General features: G+C 47.5%; 2 pseudogenes across 2 annotated transcripts; one reads left to right on the top strand and one right to left on the bottom strand.

Moving 5' to 3' along the window:
• Positions 1-1,484: 1,484 nt before the first annotated feature.
• LOC311132042 (macoilin-1-like) lies at positions 1,485-13,012 on the bottom strand (annotated as a pseudogene). The gene is made up of 11 exons: positions 12,794-13,012; positions 11,432-11,573; positions 11,127-11,253; positions 10,650-10,773; positions 10,171-10,349; positions 8,053-8,635; positions 7,581-7,739; positions 7,101-7,283; positions 5,962-6,082; positions 4,065-4,238; positions 1,485-3,753 (listed from the first exon to the last, which is right to left on the bottom strand). The product of its transcript is annotated as a macoilin-1-like (transcript).
• Positions 13,013-13,073: 61 nt separating this feature from the next.
• On the top strand, positions 13,074-16,615 carry LOC311132245 (annotated as a pseudogene). The gene is made up of 4 exons (XR_014615352.1): positions 13,074-13,144; positions 13,425-13,604; positions 13,732-14,064; positions 14,487-16,615. The product of XR_014615352.1 is annotated as an uncharacterized misc_RNA (transcript).
• Positions 16,616-18,239: the final 1,624 nt, after the last annotated feature.

The following is an 18,239-nucleotide window of genomic DNA, read 5'->3' on the forward strand; positions in this document are numbered from 1 at the left end:
CATCTTCAAAACAGGTCACAAGTCCATTATTGTGATCCACACCAATACTTTCCATGTAGGATACATGAGAAAACAGGGCGCCGAGGTCACGTTTCCTCTAGGTACCGATCCAGGATCAGATTCCGCTCCCCTAATCCTAACCTTAACCATTAGTGGGGGAAATGTAAAACTGACCCAGGATCAGTGCATAGGGGGCAACTTCACCCTACAGCAAAAAACACGGCATATGGTCAAACTGCACAGACGTCAACTGAACGTCTATTTCACGTTGGCTCAACGTAATTTCATTGCAATTACAGGGGAACAACGTCGATTCAACAAGTGTGTGCCCAGTGGGCAGGGTGTAACTTCCCAATACAAAACTTCACACCACCACCATCATCATCATCCCTGTTGGAAAGAGATTAGCCTGATCCCAGATCGGTTTGTACTCTTGCCAACTCAATGTAGTTGTCAAGCCAATTGTTTGGCATGACAATTCCATAATGAGTTGGCATGAACAGAAACAGATCTGGGATCAGGCTAGAAAGAGATGGGAGAGAATTCAAACAATGATGCAAGAGAAAAACGTCTGCAACAAATCAACAACGCAGTGAGTCAATCCTAACCACTACTGTAGTCGCTTTTCTGATCAACCTAAATCAGAACAGAATGTCAAAAACTACATGTCAAATACATGAGCACAACAATGTGTGTTCTGATGCTTTTATCAAAACCTAATGCAAGCTAGAGATACATCAATCTAATGAATGGAGGGATATGTAATATGAAACACCGAAACTTGGCACTTTGAACTGAAATACTAGAACATTCCTCGGTATGTAATAATGTACATGGTTGTAAACAGGGTTGGGGTCAATTCCATTTCAATTCAGAAAGATTCCAATTTACTTCCTGAATAGACTGGAATTGAAATGGAATTGACCCCAACCCTGGTTGTAAACAGATAGATGTCCACTCTGGGCCACCGTAGTAGTGGACATAAGGGCCTGGAGTTTGTTCTACTGACCACTTGGCCTGACCAGGTAAAACTTTAGGCCCCAGACATAGTTAATAGATGTTTGGCAGACCAGGTTCATTCCTACTTCCTATACAAATCTATTGTTTCCTTGACTTTTTCAGACAACACAACAACGGCTGTGTCTAAGAGTAAGGGGCCTAACGTAAAGGAGACTGGGGCTGCATGGGCGATGGTAAGAGATAGGGGATGTCTCAATCCACTTTACTGGCTTCCTTCCTTCATCTCCTTTTCCTTCATGATTAATGATAGGTGAAAGGCCTGGATAGGCTTTCACCATATGTTGCTTCCACTTGCCAGATCAGAGATCATGGAGGAAAGGGTACAATGAAAAGGAAGCAAGATCACACTATTGAGACACAGCCTGGGGGGGGAGGGTCCTATATCAAGCTCACACTATTGAGACACAGCCTGGGGGGGAGGTCCTATATCAAGCTCACACTATTGAGACACAGCCTGGGGGGGGGGGGGGGGGGGGTCCTATATCAAGCTCACACTATTGAGACACAGCCTGGGGGGAGGGTCCTATATCAAGATCACACTATTGAGACACAGCCTGGGGGGAGGGTCCTATATCAAGATCACACTATTGAGACACAGCCTGGGGGGGAGGGTCCTATATCAAGCTCACACTATTGAGACACAGCCTGGGGGGAGGGTCCTATATCAAGATCACACTATTGAGACACAGCCTGGGGGGGAGGGTCCTATATCAAGATCACACTATTGAGACACAGCCTGGGGGGGAGGGTCCTATATCAAGATCACACTATTGAGACACAGCCCGGGGGGAGGGTCCTATATCAAGATCACACTATTGAGACACAGCCCGGGGGAGGGTCTTATACCAAGATCACACTATTGAGACACAGCCTGGGGGGAGGGTCCTATACCAAGATTGGCAAAGTAACCCATTATACTAACTACTTTCAAAGAAAGGAATTGCAAGGCACAGTGAAATTGACAACTGGTAAATATCAGTTCCCTAGACATCATTAAATCCAGTAGGGTTTTAGTCATACGGCCTAACAACAGATTCTAATTTGGTCCAAAAGGAAAGACAGGTTTGAGTGCGTTTGCAGCAAACAGATGACATAGCTTTAACCTTTAGACAGTACCAGGTCATAGCTTTAACCTTTAGACAGTACCAGGTCATAGCTTTAACCTTTAGACAGTACCAGGTCTTCTCTATTGACAATCCAATTCTGAAAGGTTTGTGCATTTCTTGAATCAGTGTTGAAACGCCAGAAATCAAGAGTGTTTGAGTTCATTGATAATCCCGGACGTTGTTTGGAGTCAGTTACTCCAGCATTGACATGCGTGAATTTGAGTTATCCGTTTTCAAAATGGAGTGATGTACAAATTGTCGATCTTTCCAAGATTATTGGTACAGAAAAAATGTACATTACCATTGTTATCGTCATAACTAAACTGAAATGTGTTGTTTAAAAAAACAATCACACTTAAGTCATGGTGATAATACCAAAACATTGACAAAGTACTTTTCATTCATTATGAAATTCACAGAAGGTACCACTTAAAACGTTTCAGCTTCCTCTCATGTAGAGTAGGATAATAGTCCCATCATATAATTACTAGGTCAAAATCTGCTGATAGAGAGAGAGAAAGAAACAGGAAAAAAAAGAGGAGAGAGCATGAAGCACTGACTGAAAGAGAGAGAGAGCATGAAGCACTGACTGAAAGAGAGAGAGAGAGAGAGCATGAAGCACTGACTGAAAGAGAGAGAGAGAGAGAGAGAGAGAGAGAGCATGAAGCACTGACTGAAAGAGAGAGAGAGCATGAAGCACTGACTGAAAGAGAGAGAGAGAGAGAGCATGAAGCACTGACTGAAAGAGAGAGAGAGAGAGAGAGAGCATGAAGCACTGACTGAAAGAGAGAGAGAGAGAGAGAGAGAGAGAGAGAGAGAGAGAGAGAGAGAGAGAGAGAGAGAGAGAGAGAGAGAGAGAGAGAGAGAGAGAGACTATATTATGGGTCTTTCTAGACATTAATACCAACTAACCAGACAGTCCTCATCTGCCTCTATCTACCCTCAGAGAACTCCCTATGGGCCCTGGTCAAAAGTAGTGCCCTATATAGGGAATAGGGTACCATTTGGGATGGAGCCCTTGTCAACCTGATGTCCCTTTATGTCTCTCTTACCAGTTAAATCAGAATGGCTCAATCCCAAAACATAAACATCTTCCCTACTGTAGATTTACACAACACACAGAAAACTAAGGATGGACCATGGGAACAAACTGAAAATAACAGAACTCCGACCGCAACTGGTTCTAAAAACACAACCAAAACACAACCAAAACCAAAACATGACCAACACTTATTTGAGGCTAGTACTTGACAGCTCCGAGATCATTTCCAAATCGCTTCCAAAAAAAACACGACCAAAAACATGATCAGAAGTGTTTGTGTGTCTTTGTATGTATGAGAATGAGTGGATGTGACTACGTATGCTATCTTTGTAAATCTGTATTCTTGTGTATTAATGTGTGTGTATTAATGTGCGTGTTGGTGTCACTTCTTGAGCGGCTGGTAGACAGAAGCGTTGGGATCCAGGGAGGAGGGACTATTGTCCATGAACTTGGAGGAGTAGTGTGGTGTAACGGGGCTGAGGCTGCTGATGTCGTTGCTGTAGGAGATACTGGGCATCACCGCCATCACCTCAGCTATCTTCTGCTTCAACTCTGCTATCTCCTGCTCTCTCTGGTGGATCTGACCTGGGGGGGGGGGGGGGGAAAGAAAGAGAGAGAGAGAGAGGTGAGGGTTAGATGACAGTAGAAAATGTGTCTTCTCACTTTGTTGCTATTGTCTTCATGTTTACATCTCTGGGTCGAGTAGCAGAGCACCTAGTGTACCTTCTGGAGCATCCCGTTTATGTAATGGTAGATAAAACCCTGAGGTAAATGCTAGTGTACCTTGTGGAATCTCCAGCTGTCAGAGTTTGATCCTAGAGTCTATGAACACAACGGCTCAGCTAGATGCCAGTGGCTGTAGGACTATGGTAGTGGGTCAGGTAAGGGAACTGTACCTTGTGAAATCTCCAGCTGTCTCTTGGCGTCCCCAAGGGCAGAAAGAGGTCTAGTTTGATCCTGGTCTCAGCAGACAGGCTGTTCTCCAGGTGCTGGGTTTTATCCTGCATGGCTGACAGCGCTGTCATCAACACCTCCATGTCCTTCTCATTCTCCTTGTACTTACGCAGCTCCTAGAGAGAGGAGGGGGAGAGAGGGAGGAGGGGGGAGAGAGAGAGGAGGGAGAGAGAGAGGAGGGGGGGAGGGAGAGAAGAGGAGGGAGGGAGAGAGAGAGGAGGGGGGAGAGAGAGAGGAGGAGGGGGGAGAGAGAGAGGAGGGGGGAGAGAGAGAGAGGAGGGGGGAGAGAGAGAGGAGGAGGGAGAGAGAGAGGAGGGGGGTAGAGAGAGAGGAGGGGAGGGAGAGAGAGGAGGGGAGGGAGAGAGAGAGAGAGAGAGAGAGAGAGAGGGGGAGAGAGAGAGAGGAGGGGGGAGAGAGAGAGGAGGAGGGAGAGAGAGAGGAGGGGGGGGGAGAGAGAGAGGAGGGGGGAGAGAGAGAGAGGAGGGGGGAGAGAGAGAGGAGGAGGGAGAGAGAGAGGAGGGGGGGTAGAGAGAGAGGAGGGGAGGGAGAGGAGAGGAGGGAGGGAGAGAGAGAGAGAGAGAGAGAGAGGAGGGGGGAGAGAGAGAGAGGAGGGGGGAGAGAGAGAGGAGGAGGGAGAGAGAGAGGAGGGGGTAGAGAGAGAGGAGGGAGGGAGAGAGAGGAGGGGAGGGAGAGAGAGGAGGGGAGGGAGAGAGAGAGAGAGAGAGAGAGAGAGAGAGAGAGGAGGGGGGAGAGAGAGAGAGGAGGGGGGGAGAGAGAGAGAGGAGGGGGGAGAGAGAGAGAGGAGGGGGGAAGAGAGAGAGGGAGGGAGAGAGAGAGGAGGGAGGAGAGAGAGGAGGGGAGGGGAGGGAGAGAGAGAGGAGGGGAGGGGAGGGAGAGAGAGAGGAGGGGAGGGGAGGGAGAGAGAGAGGAGGGGAGGGGAGGGAGAGAGAGAGGAGGGGAGGGAGAGAGAGGGGAGGGGAGGGAGAGAGAGAGGAGGAGGGAGAGAGGAGGGGGGAGAGAGAGAGGAGGGGGAGAGAGAGAGAGGAGGGGGGGAAGAGAGAGAGAGGAGGGGGGGAGAGAGAGAGAGGAGGGGGGAGAGAGAGAGAGGAGGGGGAGAGAGAGAGAGGAGGGGGGAGAGAGAGAGAGAGGAGGGGGGAGAGAGAGAGGAGGGGGGAGAGAGAGAGGAGGGGGAGAGAGAGAGGAAGGGGGAGAGAGAGGAGGAGGGAGAGAGAGAGAGAAGGGGAGAGAGAGGGGAGGGAGAGAGAGAGGAGGGGGGAGGGAGGTGGGGAGGGAGGGGAGAGAGAGGAGGGGGGAGAGAGAGAGGAGGAGGGAGAGAGAGAGGAGGGGGGAGAGAGAGAGGAAGAGAGAGAGGAGGGGGGAGAGAGAGAGGAGGGGGGAGAGAGAGGAGAGAGAGAGGAGGGGGAGAGAGAAAGCGAGAAAGAGAGAGAGAATAGAAATTAAACAGCCATACCTCATCATGAGCATTTGAAAACACAAACTAACTAATAAGGGGTCCAGTGTGGCTCAGTTGGTAGAGCATTGCGCTTGCAACGACAGGGTTGTGGGTTCGATTCCCACGGGGGTCCAGTATGAAAAATTAAGAAAATGTACGAACTCACTACTGTAAGTCGCTCTGGAACAGAAATTACTCAAATGAAAATGAAGAGAAGGAATAAGAGGAAGACGTTTTCAGCCACAGTCTAGTTTCAGCAACGTTCCCAGTAAGGAATCAGCGGCACCCTGCTTAGGTTCTCCTGATACATCATTTATGAGACAGTGAGCTCATACAAAGGATGCATTTCTAAAATTGAAGGAAGTATGTAAAGTAATGTAACTCACCTGGCATTTCCCCTCCAGCTCTCTAATGTGTTCTTCTTTGAGTTTCATGTCGATGCCGAGTTTCTTACACTCCGTCTCCAACTCTCTGATCCGACCACGCAGGGAGTCAGTACACTCACCCCTGACAGAGACAAAAGGAGTTACAGGGGGAAGAAACACTATTCAATATATCTGTATAACAGAGAGAGAGGAAGGGATAGAAAGAGAGAGGGGAGAGGGGATAAAAGGAGAGAGGGAAGAGGGGATAGAAGGAGGGGAGAGAGGGGACAGAAGGAGGGGAGAGAGGGGATAGAAGGAGAGAGGGGCGGGGATAGAAGGAGAGAGGGGCGGGGATAGAAGGAGAGAGGGAAGAGGCAAGAGGGGATGGAAGGAGACAGGGGAGAGGGGATAGAAGGAGAGAGGAGATGGAAGGAGAAGAGAGGACAGAAGGAGAGGAGAGGGGATAGAAGGAGGGGGGGAGAGGGGATATGAGAGAGGGGAGACAAGGACAGAGGGGAGAGGGGATAGAAGGAGAGAGGGGATAGGAGAGAGGGGAGAGGGGATAGAAGGAGAGAGTGGAGAGAAGGAGAGAGCGGAGAGGGGATAGAAGGAGAGGGGGAATAGAAGAAGAGAGGGGATAGAAGGAGAGGAGAGGGGATAGGAGAGGGAGGAGAGGGGATAGGAGAGGGGGGGGAGAGGAGAGGGGGGGGATAGAAGGAGAGGGGGGAGGGGATAGAAGGAGAGGGGGAGAGGGGATAGAAGGAGAGGGGGGAGGGGATAGAAGGAGAGGGGGAGAGGGGATAGAAGGAGAGGGGGGAGAGAAGGAGAGGGGGGAGAGGGGATAGAAGGAGAGGGGGGAGAGGGGATAGAAGGAGAGGGGGGAGAGGGGATAGAAGGAGAGGGGGGAGAGGGGATAGAAGGAGAGAGCGGAGAGGGGATAGAAGGAGAGGGGGAGAGGGGATAGAAGGAGAGAGGGGATAGAAGGAGAGAGGGGATAGAAGGAGAGGGGGGAGAGGGGATAGAAGGAGAGAGGGGATAGAAGGAGAGGGGGGAGAGGGGATAGAAGGAGAGAGGGGATAGAAGGAGAGGGGGGAGAGGGGATAGAAGGAGAGAGCAGAGGATAGAAGGAGAGGGGAAATCCAAAACAGACAGCAGGATACCTGGAGACTGCTGCTAGTGCTACAGCCCGGGCAGCGGTGGCTTCCTCCATCTTCTTCCTCTTCCTCTCGTCGGCCAGTTGTTTCTCCGCCAGGGCCCGGGCCTCCTGCTCTGCCTTCAGTCTCTTCTCTAGCTGGGAGATGGTCTGCTTGTCCTTCTGCTTGGCCTGCACAGCACTGTGGAGCCTTCACACACAAACACACACACACAGTTAGAGATGCACACACACAGCCAAAAAGTTTGTTCCCTGAGTTTCTAAGTTAGAATGAATCTGTATGTTCCAGGGGAATACAGAATCCAGAATCAGAATTCCTGATATACAGATCACCTTGCATCCAAAATAAAAACACTTGTTATGTGATCAAGATTAGTGATTATGCTCAGGCCGATCCCCCCAACGCGCTAATAGTTTGAGAATCTTGGCTTTGTCCCAGGCCTCGAGTGTGTGTGTGTGTGTGTGTGTGTGGTGTGTGTTCTCTTACTTGTTCTGCAGCATCTCGTTGTCTTGTCGCAGCTGGCCCAGCTCTGAGCGCAGACTCCTGTCCTGAGTGGTCAGGGAGGAGAGGTGAGAACGTAACTCTGACTCCAACTGACGGCTCGCCTGCAGGTCTGCCTTCAGACGCTTCACTTCCTGCTCCAGCCTAGAGAGGGAAAGGGAAGAGAGGATCGATGTTTCAGCTTTTCACCACATTGCAGTTTCCTGCCAGAACTCAGAAACACATGAACAGGTGTTTAACATAACAGCTACACACATCGTATGAGATCTGACGCTCGACAGGCACAGTTGTTGACGTGGCACACGCGACCACTGCCATGTAGGCGGCCTGAAACGCCACCAAGGGGGGTGCGAAACCTGTCTTCCCTCCCCGTGTAGGTCTGCACATGTCTCTGTGCCCGTCTATTTGAATGTGGGTGTGTGTGTGCGTACGTTGGCTATGATTGTGTTTTTCTTACCGCACGAGAGCGTCTGGCTTGCCCAGTTGATTGTTGGGAATGCAGTTCTCCACGGGATCCTTCTGATTGGCTGCTCCCTTCCCCGCAGACTTCTGCTTCTTCTCGTTCTTATTGGACGAGCCAGCCGACGGCACGCTCCCATTGGTGGAGCTGTGATTCCGAGGTGAGGAGTTGGTGACCCCACCGCCTCCGCTGGTGTTTTTGTAGTTCTTCCCTCCTCCTCCTCCTCCTCCCGTTCCCCCCATCTCCTCTTTGGGAGTGTGTGTGTTGCCTGTGTGTGCGCTCTCTCCTCCTCCGAGGTCGTTGTTCAGTCTCTTCCCCCCCATGTTCTCCATATACTCTGTCTCCTGTAATGTGGAGTCCAGTGTGTGGAGGATACTGTTGTTGTTGATTCCTATGGTGTGTTGTTGTTGTTGTTTGCCCTCCCGCTCCTTGCTGTTCCCGTCTCTCCCTTTTTCCCGGTACTCCAGTTCCGGTAAGGGGACAGAAGCGTTAACGGAGGTCTTCTTGCCGGGAGTAGACCCGTTTTGGGAGACCGGAGGGGCTAGGTCCACCTCTGATGATACACCTTTAGCCATGGCAGCTAGGAAGAAAGATGAAGCAAGGTTAGGAAGATAGCAGCAGTGTGTTTGTATCTCACTTTCCTACTGATGGAAGGTGTTGGAGCATGTGCTACTCCAGGCTAGGGGAAGGGTGTGAGAGGGTAACCAGGCTAGGGGAAGGGTGTGAGAGGGTAACCAGGCTAGGGGAAGGGTGTGAGAGGGTAACCAGGCTAGGGGAAGGGTGTGAGAGGGTAACCAGGCTAGGGGAAGGGTGTGAGAGGGTAACCAGGCTAGGGGAAGGGTGTGAGAGGGTAACCAGGCTAGGGGAAGGGTGTGAGAGGGTAACCAGGCTAGGGGAAGGGTGTGAGAGGGTAACCAGGCTAGGGGAAGGGTGTGAGAGGGTAACCAGGCTAGGGGAAGGGTGTGAGAGGGTAACCAGGCTAGGGGAAGGGTGTGAGAGGGTAACCAGGCTAGGGGAAGGGTGTGAGAGGGAAAATAGAGCCTGTTGTAGAAACTGTGTGTGTGTGTGTGTGTGTGTGTGCAGACATTAAAATGGAATTGAACAATATTCAAAAATGTATTGAACTTAGTAGGAAATCGACTAAATGTATTGAACTTATTCGAAAATGCATTAATTTGCCCAAGATAATCATAATAATAATAATAATAATAATAATATGCCATTTAGCAGACGCTTTTATCCAAAGCGACTTACAGTCATGTGTGCATACATTTTTACGTATGGGTGGTCCCGGGGATCAAACCCACTACCCTGGCATTACAAGCGCCATGCTCTACCAATTGAGCTACAGAGGACCATAAGACATTAACAAAATGTACCAGTGATTCATATTTTCCTGCAACATTCTGAAAACGGCACAGGAATGACTGTCTGTGTGTCCACTTTGTGTAGCCGTTAGCGATTATGCTAATGATAACCTTCTTCTGGTAGAGCTGGAAAGGCTTTCCCCAAAACTTTCTCAATGAAATGTTAACCGCAAAGTAGCCTATGTCTACCTGGCAGAATGACATTACATTTACATTTTAGTCATTTAGCAGACACTCTTATCCAGAGCGACTTACAGGAGCAATTAGGGTTAAGTGCCTTGCTCAAGGGCACATCGACAGATTTTTCACCTAGTCAGCTCGGGGATTAGAACCAGCGACCTTTCGGTTACTGGCACAACGCTCTTAACCACTAAGCTACCTGCCGCCCCGAATTGGACATCATGATTATTTGCATCAATCCAGTGGCCATTTGTTTTGCAAACTCTGCAATCACATGACCGCTACAGAAACACAGCTAACAAAACAACAGTCTCTGGCTGGTGCACACTTGCATTAAAGGGTAACTACACCCAAAATTCAAAATGTCTTACATTTTTTCCCCAGACCTCAAAAGTAGTCTCCTGATGTGGTTTAAACACTGTTGTGGACTTAAAACATCCAATTTGTTTATTAATTTTTTTCTATTAAAACGGTGTGGGGAAAAACTGTCTAAAACAAAAACTGGAGAAGGAAAAAAAATACAGAATCGGGCAAAAACATAGGACTGATGTTTTAGGGCCCTACTCACCCTCCTCTGCCTCTCTCTCCTGTCTCTGTAGCATCTGTTGCTCTGGGGGCAGGGCCTGCTGCAGGAGCTGCATGTAAAAGTCATTCTCCTTCTGCACCTCCTTCTGTTTCCTCAGTCTCATCTTGTAGCTGACGTAGCTCTTAAAGCCAAAGCCCAGAGTCACCACGGGGTAGCCAATACTGACAGAGGGAGAAGTGGGGGGGGGGGGGGGGGACAAGAGTGTTGTTATGGTTACCAGTCATAGTGAAATAATGATGGGGGAAAAAAACGAAAGCTTTCTACTTAATGTGCAGCTTAAAAGAAGAACAGTTTCACTTTTGTTGAAGAGCTTACAGGTAACAAGTGGGACTGTTTGACTAATTATTTAAAGAACATTGCCTGAGCAAATACAATGTGCTTGTTCGTGTGCAATAAAAGGCCCAATGACACAATGCAATAACATTGGCCAGGTAAGGTTATAAAAACAGGTGACAGGTTACCAGTGAGCAGCGAAGGGCCTACACAGGTCCACGTGGAAGTTCTTCAGGTCCTTGAAGCGGATGGCAGCTTCCATGTACACAAACAGTATCCATAGCGATACGGTGGGTAGACACACTCCTCTCTCTGTGCAAGGGGGAAGGGCCCAGATGGAAGACGGTGTGAGAGTTAAAGCCTGTGTTTACACAGGCAGACCAATTCTGATCTTTTGCCCAATTATTGGCAGGAGCTGATCTGATTTGTCAAAAGACCAATTAGTGGAAAAAATATCAGATTTGGGCTGCTTGTGTAAAAGCAGACAAAGAAATACAAATGTATTTTGTACATGCATATCTGAATATATAAATGTACAGTACATACACATTTGATAACTGGGTATACATACACATGTGAATCACATGCCACCCAGGATTAAGCCAATGCATCGTAGGAAAGAGAAATCTATCTAAATATGGGACGGAGAGCCGATGTTAACTGACCTGTGTGCCAGACGTACTGGACCCAGACGTAGGTGCTGGCAGCAAAGAACAGCCATTGGACAGGGATAAAGAGGAGACAGATGATGTCAGACGTAAACGCCACACACACAAAGAACACTGAGAACGCCTGAGAGAGAGAGAGGGAGGGATGGAGAGAGAGAGAGAAATGTAGTCAGTGTGCAATAATATACAATTGCGCAGCCATCTTTCGTGTCAAAATCTAATGAGTAAGCTCTGTCTTTCACACACACACACACTCACTCTTACTTACACACACACACACACACACACACACACACACTTACCAGCCCCTGGTATCTGAAGGAGTCATACACACTGCGTATGAAGAGCCAGAAGGGCCACAGGTACTCAAACCTGAACTCCAATACAAAGTCTGCCAGCAGCACCAGTACCCACACCACCAGAAACTTCAGATACAGGAACGTACTGAGAGAGAGAGAGCGACAGAGAGAGAGAGCGACAGACAAAGAAATAGAAAAAGAGAGAGAGAGAGAAAGATATAGAGAGCGGGAGAGAGAGAAACATTGTGGGATTTCTTTAGACACAACCTGAGAGAGAGAGAGAGGGAGCCAAACAGTAAAAACAAAGAGGCTGGATGAAAACTAGCTCTGGTCCAAGGTGTTATTGTGCTCCTCTACTAACTAGTATGGGAACCCGTCGCACTACCGCCCTGGACCAGAGCTAGACAAAAACTCCCTGTGATATGATCAGTAACACAGTCATTCATAGAAACAACACTGTGTTTATAGATGGAACATCTTTATCCTGAGTTCAGTCACGATTAGAGGTAATCTGCAACGACAGGATCACACGTTTTCAAAATAGGTATTTGCACTGAATAATGGAAGAAATTTACTCAAATTTGGCCTGTAATGTATCCTCACTTAGTCCCCACTAGTTGATATACAGATTCATGGTTGTACAATTGTACTGCTTTCAGTCCCTTCATACTTAGCTCAGGTCCAGAGCTATACTCTTTGTTCATACTGTACAAGGCCAGAAATGCATAGCCTAACACAGTGCCAGACAGTGGCGTAGGACTATGAGAAGATTGAAGAGAACATTAAAACCTGTGTGCATGTTGGCTTTTCAACAGCTGCTTTTCCCACGCTGTGTAATGAATGGAGGTTTGCTGCTGACAATGCACTGAAGTGCCACAAGCGTACAATAACCGTCAAGCTTTGGATAACTAGCTAGCTTGTAATACAGGACTACCAGACAGTGAGTGAGTAATACAAGATCATGTTGTCATGTTTGGGTTGGATGGCCAGCTAACTGTAAGCGGACAGTAATCAATCAACCGTGCAATAAAATAATGATCTGTGTACGCATTTTAGCACGTTTTCCCAATGCCATTTGATTGTCGTCAATGTGAATGCAGTCAGTGTTGTTTATGTTTCGGAACAAATCCCTGAAACTGTCAGAATAGCAAGCGAACTAACTAGCAGCTGCTACTTAGCTAACGTTACATAGCTTGGCCTTCGGAACCAGGCTATTAGACATTCGAAAACGACACATGAATAGTAACGCTAAAGCGGGGGTTTATTTGACACTCTACACGACAGCTGAGTGTCTTGTCTGATATGTCTCAGACGCCATTATTGTACGATCATGTCCCTAGCTAAAGCCACTTTCTTCGTTCGTACCTGCTATATATACCCTCGGTGATTCGGTTCCGTTTTAACGGCCGTCGGAGCTTGCTGCAGTCCGCATTGCGCCGCTTCATCCTCCCTCCTGTGGATTCGGTTCTGATATAAATCCGGTAATTATTACGAAAATGTCACGCGAACGATCAGATATGGACATTTCTTCAAATATACACCATTGTTGTTTTCTGGAACAAAGAAAGAAAGAAAAACACTGTATCGTGGGCCCTCCCCCTTTTCATCCAACGCCACGACGCACACACGTCATTCATACGTCTCCGTAGTAAGAAAAATGGCTGCCCCCAAGGATGGAGTAAATCTTTATCCAATTTCAATGTTTATACTTTGAAGGTATGAGTGATTTTGATTACATTTCAATTTGTGCTGTGATTACTGTAGTGTGTTATTAAAAATAAAGCTGTCATCTCTATATATTGTTTTGTTGACTTCAAAGTCCTAACAAATGCACTAGCATACTGCTTCCTCGGCCATGCTTGTAAATATGCTAACGTTAGCTAGCTAGCCACCATAATAACTGTAATGTACCTCTAAGGTAGCTGTTATTATCCCATTGTATTTACCTTTACTCCTACTGTATGCGTCTGTTACATACTAGCTATGTCGTTCACAGGTATCACCCACAGAGAGAAGAGAACCTACTGTATTTAGCTGTTCCTTTCTGTGCACTCACTCTTCTGCCCATAACTGCATCACCCACAGATGTCATCAACCGACACACAGCAAGCAACAATGCCAGATGTTCTGAAGACCGAGACGATCCCTGAGGATCCAAATAAACAGAAAACTCCCCAAAAAAGACGATAAGCCAGGGCTTCTGTTGAAAGACAAGAAACCAGGGCTTCCGTTGAAAGACAAGAAACCAGGGCTTCCGACGAAAGACAAGAAACCAGGGCTTCTGTTGAAAGACAAGAAACCAGGGCTTCCGACGAAAGACAAGAAACCAGGGCTTCCGACGAAAGACAAGAAACCAGGGCTTCCGACTAAATACAATAATCTGGCGGTTCCAAAGAAGAAGAAGCCTGAGATTCCGAGAAGGAAGAAGAAACCAGATGATCCCAGTAAGCCAGTTCCATTAAACCTGAACAACGAGGTGGTGAGGATGAGGAAGGAGGTGAAGAGGGTGAGGGCGCTGGTCATCAGGAAGCTGACCAGGCAGATAGCAGGTCTGAAGAAGAAGAAGGGGAAGGAGGAGGAGGGTAGGCAGACTGCTGGAGGAAATCCATGAGATGAAGACACTCAAACCTGATCCGGTGGGTGCTTCTTCCCCAATTACATCTGACGTACATTATTTTTACTTCCTTATTTGGAATACTGCATGCTCATGTTTAGTGCGTGAATTAATTTAATTCCCACACCTTTGTATATGTGCTGATACACATTGCTGGTGGAAGGAGTGAATTCCTTTTATACAATGTATTGTAACATTTCTTTGTTTTTTTTACTTTGAGTAAAAGTATCCTGATAAGTCCTGATAAGTATTAATGTATCAGGAAAGTACAAACTCTTTAGTGAAGTGTACTTCACCAATTACATATCAGATACATTATTTTGTACTTGGAAGTTGGAATACCGCAGCACATACTCATGTATTCATGTCAGGCCAAAACTATATATGAACCACAACATAGTCCCAAAACCAGATATCGTAATTATGGTTGTTTGTTATTTCTAGGTGACCAAGGCTGCCCTCCAGAAGAACCTGAGTTTTGAGTTTGTCTGTAGGAATCCGAAGGCCACCATCTCTGACCGAGCTATAACCCGTATCGCCACTCACCCCCAGTTCAGCAAGAAGATAGACACCATCAAAGCTGCCATCAAAGCCTTCAAGGACGAAAGGATGACAGTAGAGAAAGGAGACAAGGGAACGGTTAAAAAACAGCCACTAAAGGTGGTAGAGGTGATCGAGCAGTCGAAGGACAGTGACGGAGGAGGGGTGGAAGAAGGTGAAGAGGAGGAAGGGGGGGAAGGGAGGGGTGGTGGTAAATGAAGAAGAGATGGATGAGGAGGAAGATGGAACACCCGCGGAGTGCCAGAGTCTAATGGTTGATGAACCAGCTGTTATAGAAAAGCAACCTGTTGATAAGACTGTTAGGGTTAAAGAAGAAGAAACGTCGCCAATAGAGAATAAAGAGTCCCCCATAGAGAGTACAGTATCTGACCCTCCGCCCAAGGAGATGACAGAGGCTGATAAGACTCTGATAGACTCATCCACTCCCTTCACAATAGAGGCCCCACAGATAGTACCTACACAGAACATAGTAACACAGAACATAGCAACCATGAAAAACATACCACAGAAGCAAGTAACCCAGAAACTCACAAAGGACACTCCAGCCACTCAGAAGACTCATGACCCCAAACCCCAGAGAGACTGTAAAGCTCAAAATAAGGATGTTAAAAACAAGGAGGGGGACAAAGAAGGAGAAGAGGAGGATGACGACGATGAGGAGGAAGAGGAGAGCGGCTTGGAGTCTTCGGACGACGAGGAGGAGTATTTTGACGACAGCACGGAGGAGCGTTTCCGTAAACAGTCCTCCCAGTCGGAAGAGAGCGACAATGACGACTTCTTCCTGGGGAAAGTCACCAAGTTCAAGAAGAAGAAGAGTGACGCGGCTACGGTGCCACCAGGAGGAGGGGAGGGGAAGAGCAGCGCGCTGGGGAAAAACCCACTGCTGGAACCATTGGCGAGCTTAGAACCACACCAGACGGAACTGGATAAACTGGAGGCCAGGCTGAACTCCAAGGGGAGGTCTGTCTACTGCTCCACTCTGTCTGGTTCCAGAGGTGGGAGAGACGGAGACAGGGGTGGAGGTAGAGGTGGAGGCAGGGGTATGGGCCGAGGAGGGGGTAGAGGAAGGGACTTCCAGAACTGGGGCAGAGGGGGACATGATGGCCCGTCTCGGGGTCCTGGGACACATGACGGGGGTTCTTGCAGAGGAAGAGGCCGGGGAAGGGGAGACTTTGGCAGGCAACAGGAACGCAGCGGGATCTCCACTAACCCTTCATCTCAGCCACCACAGCAGGCTCTGCACCCGTCATGGGAGGCCAGTAAGAAGAGGAAGGAGCAGCAGACTCTGATACTGGCCTTCCAGGGAAAGAAGATCAAGTTTGATGATGATTGAGCTAGCTACATTTCATTACACCCGCCTAATGCCTATACATTGGTAGAGGAAGTACTGGCCAGAGTAGGGGTTGGGGCTAGGGCCTAATTTAGAATGAAGCGTGTGGCTGTATCCCATTAGACTTAAATATCTTCCTTTCTTTGTGTCCTTTCTTCCCTTCATGAAAGGTTATTGAAGGTGACAGCTATTTGGGAGTAAACAATGATCAAGTCCTCATCCCTGATATCTGTCAGTGGTCATGAAACAAAGGATGGACATTAGGGAGTTAGGTGTTTGCATTGAAGTTCTCTGAGCAGGCATTTGTTTCCTATTCCCAATGCTAAGAATAGGTCATTTGTAAAGGGTGTGCTATATTTTACATTCAAAAGGCAAAAAAGGATTACTGTTATCATTCAACAATGTGATCCTGTTGTTGTGTTTTTGGAACTTAGTTTTTGTATTTTGTGTATTTGTTAATATGAGCACATAAAGTAATTCATATATGTCTCAAATTAACATGGATAAGTCCGCAGTTGTGAAATTCAAGGGTGAAATGTCAAATTCTTTGTTCCTGTGACTGTTTTATGTTGGACTACTAGATTTACTAAAACAATTTTCAAACATTGTTAGTGACTGATCAACTGACGGTGTGAATTGTACATGTTGCATCCAGAATAAATGTTTTCTAATGTAACATTCAGTATGGCATTCATGCACATTAATGACTACATTGCATTTTTATGTTATTTTTGCTAGATGTTAGGGTCACACAGGAAAGTAATCAATGCAAGAATAATCAAGACTTGATACAAGAAGGAACCTTGCATGAAGAATGCAAGGTTTATTAATAATAAATACAATTATTTGTTGGTTGCTTATATTTGTCCTATTTCACAGATGTACTTGTATTATATCTGTATTATATGCAGATATAACCCTCAGGGGTGTGTGCTCAGACCCCTCCTGTACTCCCTGTTCACCCATGACTGCATGGCCAGGCACGACTCCAACACCATCATTAAGTTTGCCGACGACACAACAGTGGGTAGGCCTGATCACCGACAACGATGAGACAGCCTATAGGGAGGAGGTCAGAGACCTGGCCGTGTGGTGCCAGGATAACAACCTCTCCCTCAACGTGACCAAGACAAAGGAGATGATTGTGGACTACAGGAAAAAAAAGAGGACTGAGCACGCCCCCATTCTCATCGACAGGGCTGTAGTGGAACAGGTTGAGAGCTTCAAGTTCCTTGGTGTCCACATCACCAACGAACTATCATGGTCCAAACACACCAAGACAGTCGTGAAGAGGGCACGACAAAGCCTATTCCCCCTCAGGAGACTGAAAAGATTTGGCATGGGTCCTCAGATCCTCAAAAAATTATACAGCTGCACCATCGAGAGCATCCTGACTGGTTGCATCACCGCCTGGTATGGCAACTGCTTGGCCTCTGACCGCAAGGCACTACAGAGGGTACATCACTGGGGCCAAGCTTCCTGCCATCCAGGACCTCTATACCAGGCGGTGTCAGAGGATGGCCCTCAAAATTGTCAAAGACTCCAGCCACCCTAGTCATAGACTGTTCTCTCTGCTACTGCACGGCAAGCGGTACCGGAGTGCCAAGTCTAGGTCCAAAATACTTCTCAATAGCTCAACAGCTTCTACCCCCAAGCTACCCTGACTATTTACACTTCTCAACACTTTTTTGTTTTATTCTACTTTTTTATTTTAAAAAAATGCACTGTTGGTTAAGGGCTGTAAGTAAGCATTTCACTGTAATGTCCGCACCTGTTGTATTCGCCGCATGTGGCCAATAACATTTGATTTGATTTGATTTTGAAATGTGTTTTGTGCATGTCCCAAATCCCCCTGAGACACCTTTGGAGAGTTGGGTCACAGTCAGCCATTATCAACGCCAACCCTGGAGCAATTAAGGTTAAGTGCCTTGCTCAAGGGCACATCGACAGATTCTTCACCTTGTCGGATTCAGACTAGCAACCTTTCAGTTACTGCCCCAACGCTCTAACCGCTAGGCTACCTGCCGCCCGTTTGAATCCTATTATAGTCTTATTCCAAAGATAACCAGTTTGTGTGAATAACAGTTGTCAGTGAACCAGTGTGTATTAATCGTATATATATATATATGGCGCTTACCTGACATGATTGATTTTGACATTCAGCAGACACAAGTACAGGACGTTGCTTTGTGTCGAAAATCCTCACCCATTGGTCAAACACGCCGACGCAATTACGTATAGGGAGACTGCTACGATGTTGACCAATAGCATTCCATATGCAAATCTCGTTTAAATAATTCCCGGGA

The sequence above is a fragment of the Coregonus lavaretus genome (genome assembly GCF_964263955.1).
Source record: "Coregonus lavaretus genome assembly, chromosome: 7".
Lineage (NCBI taxonomy): Eukaryota > Metazoa > Chordata > Actinopteri > Salmoniformes > Salmonidae > Coregonus > Coregonus lavaretus.